Consider the following 10,932-nt stretch of genomic DNA (forward strand, 5'->3'; position numbering starts at 1 on the left):
AATCCCACTATTCGTTGGTAAAAGAGTAGCCCAAGAGTTGGCGGTGGGTGGTGATGACTAGCTGCCTTCCCTCTAGTCTTACACTGCTAAATTAGGGACGGATAGCGCAGATAGCCCTAGTGTAGCTTTGCGCGAAATTCAAAAAACAAACAAACAAAAAACAAACATACATCAAATGAGACTTCTAATTGTAGCTTATAAAGATTTATCAATGTATCAAATGTAAAAAAATATCCATAAAAGTTAAATATGTTTTTCTATCAAATAAAGTTTCTGCACTTTTGGTGTGAAGAAAAAGAAAAGAAGAAACTCAATCAAAATTGGAGATGTTATATCTCAGATATTTGTTAATGGATTGTCTTAAAATTTGGTATGTGAAGTAAGAGTCCAGTAGAACACATCCACTGAAAATATATGATAGTTTGGATTACCACAGTCTGAGATACAGAAAGTGGAAAATCGCTAAACTATCACTCCTGTTAATAACACACAGAGTGTCCTGCAGCAGGTTGTTTTGACTGCATGACACATTACCAGGTGTCTTGATTATCTTGAAATATACACATAATGACCTTGCTAAAACCTGCCCACGACAACATGCGAAAGGACAACCTCTTTACACACCTGACTTTGTACTGAATGTTAAAACAGCTGACGTAAGGAGAGGCTATTACAGTGTTTCGTCGAGAGAGGGGGCAGAAGTCGCCGTTTAGAATAGTCGGCCATTTGTAAATTTAAAACAATAACTATGTAAACTCGGTAGAGTACAAAGTGAGGCTTAAACTGTGAATCCAGATCGGTTTTTGTAAGTTTGATTAGTTTATTGATTATATATTATACAAAGTTGTAGTTCATTGAACCAAGAGAACAACAGTAAAAACGTGAAATTATGCTGTGATCATTCCTAGGAAAGTCGGTAGGAAATTAGATCCTAACTGGTGTAATCAACATATCTCAAATCGTGAGTTTTAGATTAAAATATGAGATTAATACGAAAGCAAAACATTATTTTTCTTTTTTTTTCTTTAATTCCCAACGTTTCGCAAAGCAGGTTTTGGTGCAGCCAAATAAATGATATTCTGTCACAGAAACGAGGCTGGAAGTTAGTCTACGGACCAGTGTTCAGTACTAACAATCACGTGAATGTCATTATTCATATATTGATATGGAAAAAAGCTAAGAGTTCTGGTAGAAGGTTCTCCTGTTACTGAAAACACAAATAATCAAGCATTGGCCCTTATTGCCATTATTGGCTCTTTTTTAATGATGAAGAGATTAATAGAATGACGATGACTTGTTTTGATGATATATTTGTGTTAGAAATGGATTATATCAACAATGTGTAAGTTGGAGTAACAGAAGTGACTGTACGTAAACGATATTCAACACCATAATAGATTATATTCACAATGTATAACTTGGAGTAACATGAATTGACTGTACGTCAATATATAATAGATTATATTCACAATGTGCAACTTGGAGTAATAGAATTGTATTAGTAACATGAATTGATTGTACGTCAATATATATAATAAATTATATTCACAATGTGTAACTTGGAGTAATAGAATTGTATTAGGAATAGATTATATCAACAATGTGTAACTTGGAGTAACAGAAGTGACTGTACGTAAACGATATTCAACACCATAATAGATTATATTCACAATGTATAACTTGGAGTAACATGAATTGACTGTACGTCAATATATAATAGATTATATTCACAATGTACAACTTGGAGTAATAGAATTGTATTAGTAACATGAATTGATTGTACGTCAATATATATAATAAATTATATTCACAATGTGTAACTTGGAGTAACAGAAGTGACTGTATGTAAACGATATTCAACACCATAATAGATTATATTCACAATGTATAACTTGGAGTAACATGAATTGACTGTACGTCAATATATAATAGATTATATTCACAATGTGTAACTTGGAGTAACATGAATTGTATTAGAAATATATTATATCAACAATGTGTAACTTGGGGGTAACAAAAGTGACTGTATGTAAACGATATTCAACACCATAATAGATTACGTATATTCACAATGTATAACTTGGAGTAACAAAATTGTATTAGAAATATATTAAATCAACAATGTGTAACTTGGGGGGTAACAAAAGTGACTGTACGTAAACGGTAATCAACACCATAGTAGATTATATCAACAATGTGTAACTCGGAGTAACATGAATTGACTGAATGTAAACAATGTATAACTTGGAGTAACATGAACTGAAGCATGTAAACGATGTTCAACACCATAATATCAATTGTTTTTCCGACTACATATATAAAATATTTGAACACTTTTGTCTGACAAAGTTTTCAGTGCAGCTGACAAGGTCTGGTATGGAACCAAAAACTTTCTTTGAAGCCATGTGTGGCAAACAAAAGATAGATTTACAATGTCTTTTTTTTTTACATCCTCTTGTTCGACTAATTGAAAATAACGTAAAAACAATGTGCAGTCAGGTGTGATTTGTATCACGAATATCACGTGTGTATGTATATATTATTAGCAACTCCACAAATGAAAAAAATAATAATTTAGTTTCAAAGCGTGTTCCTGGCGAAGGCTCTATAACTCCCATCATGTGTTCAGTTTGTTTTTCCTAGTGATTTTGTGACTGAACACTTTCTACTGAGTGACAGGCTCTCTATTAAACTCCCAAGACTTCCCTCATTCCTTGTGTGATGAAATCCAATATATCAGGGAGGACCCGCTAAGAATCATCCGACTTCCCATGGTCAGTAGACGATATTGATTGGTCACACCACCATATGGGTTTGAACTTACTCAACCTTCTAGTTCTACATTGATCCTGGAAAATATGGTGCTTCAAACGTTGATTGGTCAATAATGAGATTAGATATTTACATGAAAGAGATTTACCTAAACAGATTGGACCCATCACTTCATCCAAGGTTACTGCGCCCAATACATTCAGCCATTTTACATTACCAATTTGTCGGAAGGGCATCTGCCACACAAAATCTACCTAATATGCTACTGTAACTACTAAAACTTTAATTGCAAGAAACAAAAAAGTTAAAAAGTGTGAAAGCTACGTTTCTCCAAGGTTTTTTATTTACCACTTTTAACGATAATATTTTTTAAAAAATTCACATAGAGGAGAAATTATAGACTACTTCAGAAAGACAATGTATAGTTAATATAAAGTTCACATTTGAACATACATCCAACATGTAACTGCAGTCCAACATGATAACTGTAACACGGAGCAACCCTTGTGTAACTTTGCGCAAATATTCAAAAATAAGAATAAGCAGAAAAATTCGGCTTTTTATACACGAATAGAAAATATAATTACATTTAAGTAGTATTTATCTTGTATAATAATTATGGTAATAATATGACAAAAAAAATATTTTAAAGAATAATGTCTTTCGTTTTGGAGATCGTTGATGACAATAATCTGCTTATGTTTATATATGAAGAACGAGCTGGCCAGAACACCAAACTAGTGTTGCGTCAGCGAGGTCACGTGACTAGTGTCACGTCATCTGCTTTCTAGAACTATCCCGTTCCTTCGGGAGTGCTCTAGCATTTACTAGATTGGAAGATGGTCTGGTATATATAAGATGGTCACGGCGTGACGTGACAATGTGTGTGTGTAGACAGTGAGTAATTGATCTGCAGTCAGGAAGTATTGTTGAAGTTAACGTTCGTTGTTAAAACGTTTGTAAAAGAGCGACTGTTGAAAATAAGTGTATCGGTAAAGTCATATTCAGAAAGAATAAACCAGTTTTATTAAGTAAGGACTTGTGTCGCTAAAGTTTCGTCGGGACGAAGTTACGGAAAATCAATTAACAAACGGAGACGTAACACTAGTAACAACTGATACTAAGTTAACCTTAAGAAAAACAACGAACATTTAGTTATCATAAATTTTAAATTAAAGTTATTAAAATGGATAATGATAATAAATTTTTGTGTAATCATAATCTTTCATCTATAAAACAAGCCAAGCTTCTTAATGGTGTAAAAGCCTAACAAGCACATATAAAAGAACGCGTTGAATGTATGTGCTATTGTTGTAGTTTCTTACTGCAAGATGGGTTGTTTGAATTCTGTCCATCGAGGGGCATCAAACCCCGGATTTTTCCTATTGAAAGTCCGCATACTTAGCCCTAGCCCACGGGGGGGTGTAATTGCCACATGTTCTACATAAAACATAACATTTTTTATGCTTGTATTGCGAATTGGAACAGTGGGACATGCTACAATATAGTTATAAAATGACTGCTTAGGAATATGTCTAATATAAAGAAAGAGAGTCTAAAACAAGAGGATTTGGTCTGGTTCATGATATGTCAAGAAATTGGTGATACCATATCTACGAGTGCCAACTTGTAATAGATGCAGAAACATTCGGCAAATGACCAAAAACCTAAAAAAGATTTGAAATTTACATTTCAATAACAATAATTATAAAAAAACTAGTATATGGTTCCTCAAAAATGTCGGGTGTAAAGAAAACTCTGTAAAGATTGCTATAAATTAACTAACAACATTTTACATTAAAAATCACGTTTATGTTTCATAATATTTCTTTATACACAACACTGACAGTGGAAATACCATCAGTATTTTTCAATTTCTCTTGGAGCTGTGAATCAATAATTTTTCCTTCATTTTTTCTTTGGACGTACATCTGGAAAAGGCCATGTAAAGTTGATCAAACGCCATTTTCTTTCTTCTGGTGTTTCTTCTATTTGAGTATTTATTAATTAATATTTATTCACAACTTAAAACTTTTTAAATATAGCTTTTCAACTTTCATGGGAGTATATTGTTTAACGTTATGAAATGAAGAACTGACAGTTTGATTTACGTGCTACAATTAATGGTATTTTTATTAATATAATCAGTTGTTTTTAAGAATGCGTTTAAACTTTAATTTAACTTATTTGGAGGATCTATTTCAAACATATATATAATTTAATGGACTTACAATAGTAAAAATTATTTTGTAATGTAAGAACTAATTTCAACAAAACAAATGAATTCTAAACTGAAAAACATAAGTAACTTTATATAATAAAGTTTCTATTGTTAATAGTTTTAAATAGATTTCAAAATTAAAATTTACCTTGAATTTTGATGGATATTCTTCTTGCTACCTCCGACCGGTTAACTATTGCTATTAGTTTTCAAACTCGCCACAAAAGGCGCTTATGACAGCGTGACACGAAGACAAAAACTGTTTATTATTTAGATAGATATGGATTACACACAGAAAGTTCTGCTTGAAAAGCTATTAAAGTGAGGATATTGAGACCAAGAAAAGTGAAAATACACCTCTAAGAACTTCTATTCTGTTTATCTCCATCATTATATTTTTATTATATCAATAGAAAAAAAATTAAAATTTTAACGGAAAGTAGAGGTCGTTGGTTATTCATAGAATTGCTATAAGAAGTATCGAAAACAAAATAAATACTTCAATAAAAAGTACACACATAAGTAAAGTGATACTAGTAGGATATATTTTAAAACGATTTTCAATCCCTACTTTGGTTGGCATTGTGGTCCGTATAGCTAAATGAAGCAGTCTAGTACTTTTTATTGCGGTATTTATTTTGTTCTAGATACTTCTTTTAGCAATTTTACGAATAACCAACGATCCCTACTTTTCGTTAAAATTATAATTTGTTTCCTATTTATTTGTTCAGTTTTTATATGCCCATGGAATGAACACAACATCTATAAACTTTCACTATAGCCATATCCCTGAGAACTATAATGTTTACAAGAATTAAGACCACAATCACAAATTTATTAAATTTAATCTTTAATTTGACCTATAGATAAGTGTATAAAGCTGCTAAAGTAGGGATTAAATTTTATAAATCTGTGATTGTGGTTTTAATTATTGTTTCATTATTTTTTGTAGCAGGATCCCTACTTCATTTTAAAATTCATAATTTTTAATACTCTTGTTTGTTTACTTTTATGTTATACCTATATAAAGTATATACTTTACCTTTAGAAAATGTCGCGTGTCTATCCATTTTGAATTGGGTTGAAAAAAAATATTATAGGAGATTATGTTTATGTCATTTAGCACCAAAACATTTAATAATTTATTTTTCAGTGTGAAAATAAAAATAATATAAATAGATTTAAGGTATTAGTAAGCTAAAATCTCTGAGGCTAATTATGATTCAATTTGTATTGTTTTGTGAAAATTTTAAGTACGGTAGTAGTTAATAATAGGGATCGACAAGGGTTCCAAATAATTCACGCGCCGAAAAACCACCCTATCGAATTTCTAAGCAAAGAACCAACTATTCAAAATATTGGTTACGATGTTTTATGCGCATATATACTAATAATACATTTAAAAAGTCGCTAATATTTCCGGTATGACAATTCAAAAATTTCTAAAACAGCAACTTTTTCGTCAATTACCAACCTACTTGCACACGTCAGCGGGGTTATGCCTAGACGGCTCGGACTATCACTACAAGATTTCTCCAGCTTACTTGACTGGTCTGGGGTATCCGCTTTTGATATTCCGATAAAAATCCATATATATATACAGGTATAATATAAATGGTAAACATATAATGCATGTACTTAAATGTCAATTACAGTATTATATTAGGATAAACATGATGTTTTATTTGTACGTAATAACCTTTATTCTTTATAAAGAATAATATTCTATATATTAATAAACATCTTCAGAAATAAGATTATTAAATATACTTTTATAAAATTGTTGCATTTTTTTTTCTATTTTCTTGCTATTATTGTTTTATACTTATTATTCTCCAATGAAACAAATAGCTTTACCGTAGATGGAGAAGTTCCCCAGACACACGTATAAAAATTCCACACTGAAATATTGGCTGTATCAATGAAAAATAAATACTTTTTGACATCTGAATGTTAAAAAAATTCTCGAACACTAAATTTGAAAGAATATAAATCTCAGTGTTTTTGCCAAATCATTAATATACTATATCCAGTTGAAATGTTAACAATTCCTAAGCCAAATATTTTATAACAATCTACTCTTTCAAGTTGTTAACATTTCCGATTTTATATTTATACACCTATTATTATGAATACACAAGTTAAAATGAATTGTTTTATTTTTTTAATAAAAAAGCATACATTTTGTTTTAATTATATTGAAATTACATATTAAATAGGCCCGATATGGCCTAGCAGCTATCATACCAGGCTGTGGATGAGAAAAACCAAAGTTCGTGCTTTGATGCTGCTGAACGACGCTCCATACTTTCGACTTTGTGAGAGTTATGAAAGTGACAGTCAATCCCGTTACTTAGTTCGAAGTTGGACATAACCCTTGTGGCGGCTATGGCTGCTTACTAGTTACCTTCGTTCTGACCAGTAACTCAGAGTGATTAACCTGAATACCATGGATCTCTGTCTTAGCTGATTAGCTCAAGGATGTATAAGGTGCTGTTTAGATTGAAAAACACCCTAAACACCTGCACTATTACACCTCTATAGGCTAAATAACCCATTTTCGTAGTGTTGGGCGATAATTCATTAATTTATAAACTTAGAAGATCCTCTGAATCCATTCAAGAAATCCACATTATACTGAACAAAAAACAGTTATAATATATCCCATAATGTTTCCCGCTCTAAGTCATTGTTTATTGGAGAGCGAAGAATACTGTAAAGCATAAAATCACAAACGTTACCAGTACAAACATACAAGTGTGTTATACGATACTTAACAGTTAGTACACACATCCTGAAATTTAATAAAACAACGCGGGAACGTTTCAATAGAAAATCACCTGTTGCTACAAGCTATAATATTGATAAGCGCAAGCAAAGTCAATGGCCATGTTTTCCTGCTGTTAATGTTTAATCTACACCATACTAGTAAACAGGTGTTTCAATGTAGAGATAACATATGTAAAAGTAGGTGAGGAACAATGATATCGCTAGAACAAATGTGAAAGATGTGCTTTTTCAATGACTTATAGAACAAGAATATACAAGGTTTGTAATATATGTAAGGATATATACGTATGTACTATGTTATAATGTTAGCTTCTCGTATTTCATAGAAGCGTGTACAGGTTTGAAATTATTCTCGTGAAAATACTAAACTTGGTGCTTTTCCTTACAATCCCTCAGGAACACAGCGATAAGTCTGTAACGCTAAAAACCAGGTTTAGATACCCGTGGTGGAAAGAGCATGAATAGCCCATTAAGGATTTTTGCGCTTAGTAACAAAAAACATGTTCTTATGTTAAGGAAAACATGTTTTCTAGTTTTAAACAATGTTATAAAGATAACAGTTTAAAAGACCATAATATAATTGTTATTAACTTTTATAACTATCCAGATAAGATATAGCTTTAAATATACAAAATTCAGATAAATTAAGGGTTTTAAGGTGCTAATAAAAATATAGGTATATTTAAAAATAATAACTTGGTGTAATGATCGCTGCTTTTATACTAATTGTGTGCCAACTATCTTTCTGTGATAATACTGTTTATAAACTCCTTGACTTGAACCATATTGTCTTGGTATAATGATACTTTTTATAGACTCTTTCACTTGTTCCAAGCTGTCTTTCTGTAATAATAGTGTTTATATACTCCTTGACTTGAACCATATTGTCTTGGTATAATGATACTTTTTATAGACTCCTTCACTTGTTCCAAGCTGTCTTTCTGTAATAATAGTTTATATACTCCTTAACTTGAACCATATTGTCTTGGTATAATGATACTTTTTATAGACTCCTTCACTGGTTCCAAGCTGTCTTCCTGTAATAATACTGTTTATATACTCCTTGACTTGAACCATATTGTCTTGGTATAATGATACTTTTTATAGACTCCTTCACTTGTTCCAAGCTGTCTTTCTGTAATAATAGTATTTATATACTCCTTGACTTGAACCATATTGTCTTTGTATAATGATACTTTTTATGGACTCTTTCACTTGTTCCAAGCTGTCTTTCTGTGATAATAGTGTTGTATTTTAGATCAATCTTTGGATTGAGATTATACAATAGATTTATTTTAAGGACTCGAAAAGTGAAGGTAATTTCTGTGATTAAATGTTCACAGGTAAGTAATCTTTCAAAGAAAGGTATATATTTTTAGGATTATAGATAACGCATGACATGGAATTTATTGTATATGTTTTTTTGTGTGATCACATTCGAATGATTATTCGATTTCCAGAATTAATCCTTAAGTTTTTTGCGTAAAGTAGGAAAATAAACCGATTGTGACAATTGACATCTATCATATAACATCTTACACTATGTAATTAATAGGTCTGACGTGGCCTGATGGTTAGGGCGCTCGACTCGCAATCTGCGGGTCACGGGTTTCAATCTCCTCGCCTAACGTGCTCATCCTTTCAGCCGTGGGGGCGTTAAAATGTGACGATCAATCCCAATATTCGTTGTGAAAAAAGTAGGCCAATTGTTGATAGTGGGTGGTGTTGACTAGCTGCCGTCCCTCTAGTCTATCACTGCTAAACTAGTGACGGCTAGCGCAGATAGTCCTGGTGTAGCTTTGCGCGAAATCCATAACAAACAAATATTTTAATTATTTACCTATTTATTTTATCTTTATCAAAGACTAGACTAAGCAACAGACAACGATACATGGAGTTTTATAAGGATAAATATCTTTATTTATTTATTTCTCATTAAACTCTGGAGTTGGTAATTCACTATATTTTTGACCAAGGTTAGTTCGTTTTCACACTTTTAAGTTTCCAGCATTCTTATTATTGCTGTAGGTACAGCTAGGCCTAAAGTGGTAATATCAAAGTCTAGCAGTGCAGATACATACCTCCTTATATTTCTCCTTTCCGTTGGATAAGCGGTATGTTTATGGATTTACAACGTTAAAATCTGTGGTTCGAATCCTTATGGTGACAGCGCACACATAGCCCACTGTGTAGCTTTGTGCTAAAACAACAACTACACCATTTTGCTTTTTTTAGCCTTCCAGAACGATATCTACTTTAAGAAATAGGCCTAGTAAGCAAATGATTAACTTTTAAATTTTATATAGTTAATGCATAACATATATCTTATGTGATGCGACAGGACTCTATGATTGGAGGGAGGAAAACCCGTTCTTTAAACGGTGCCAAATAAACTCTTCTAGTGTGTAAATAAAATCAATTATGATAAATAAAATAAGTTATATGTTGAAAAAAATTCATCAAACATTAGACCTCAGAAGTTGTATTGGCGAATCATCAGTAAAATTATAAATTGAGAAACTTCTATTAACCTTCACCTTTAAATCTTGTCTGATGTTTGTTTACATTTCAGACCATAGGTCTTCGGATCACTTTTTTAAAAAAAATGGTACATAGATATGACAAATCAAAATAAAGAAAAACGTGTTAAACAGAACTCATTGCGCAGATGGCCAAGTTTCTTTGCGCCAATAAACACCAACAACAGAACTAATTTCACGTTAGGCCTACTTTGTCGCCCTCCTGAGGCTCAACTTAGTCTTTCACAGGTCAGTAAAACAACTAGGCAAGTTTTTTTACCCAAGTTTTTCTGTTTATAATAGATTACTTTGTATATTTTATTCAGGTGTGTTATCATGAAAATTTATTTCTTAGTTCATCTATGATAACTGCCATGTGCTCTACGCTACACATATTGTTAAATTTCACCCGTGCAGTTGCCTTTCCGAAGATAAATATGAGCAATCAGAGAAACTGCATATTCCCCCCTCCCCTTTCCTTTTCGAGATTGCATTCGTTTATATGGGATAATGTAAACTTTTACCTTCAAAAACTCAGAAAATCCTTCTCAGATCTACAATGATCAACGATCCGGATCATTTCTTGTAGTGTGATACGAAGTCTCAACCTAAATGTACTCATGAAAGGCG

General features: G+C 31.9%; 1 protein-coding gene across 2 annotated transcripts in view; it reads left to right on the forward strand.

Annotated features, from left to right (window-relative positions):
* LOC106467767 (beta-1,3-galactosyltransferase 5-like) overlaps positions 1 to 10,932 on the forward strand; it is a 31,535-nt gene that overhangs the window by 16,891 nt on the left and 3,712 nt on the right. Inside the window, exon 1 of one of the 2 annotated variants that reach the window (XM_013928143.2) lies at positions 7,941 to 8,041. The exons of the other annotated variant lie outside the window; for it this stretch is intronic. The gene's annotated coding sequence lies outside the window, so the exon portion shown is untranslated. Of the gene's footprint in view, positions 1 to 7,940; positions 8,042 to 10,932 lie in introns of those variants that run through there. 2 annotated transcript variants of the gene reach the window in all.

The sequence above is a fragment of the Limulus polyphemus genome, unplaced genomic scaffold (assembly GCF_000517525.1).
Source record: "Limulus polyphemus unplaced genomic scaffold, Limulus_polyphemus-2.1.2 Scaffold2734, whole genome shotgun sequence".
Lineage (NCBI taxonomy): Eukaryota > Metazoa > Arthropoda > Merostomata > Xiphosura > Limulidae > Limulus > Limulus polyphemus.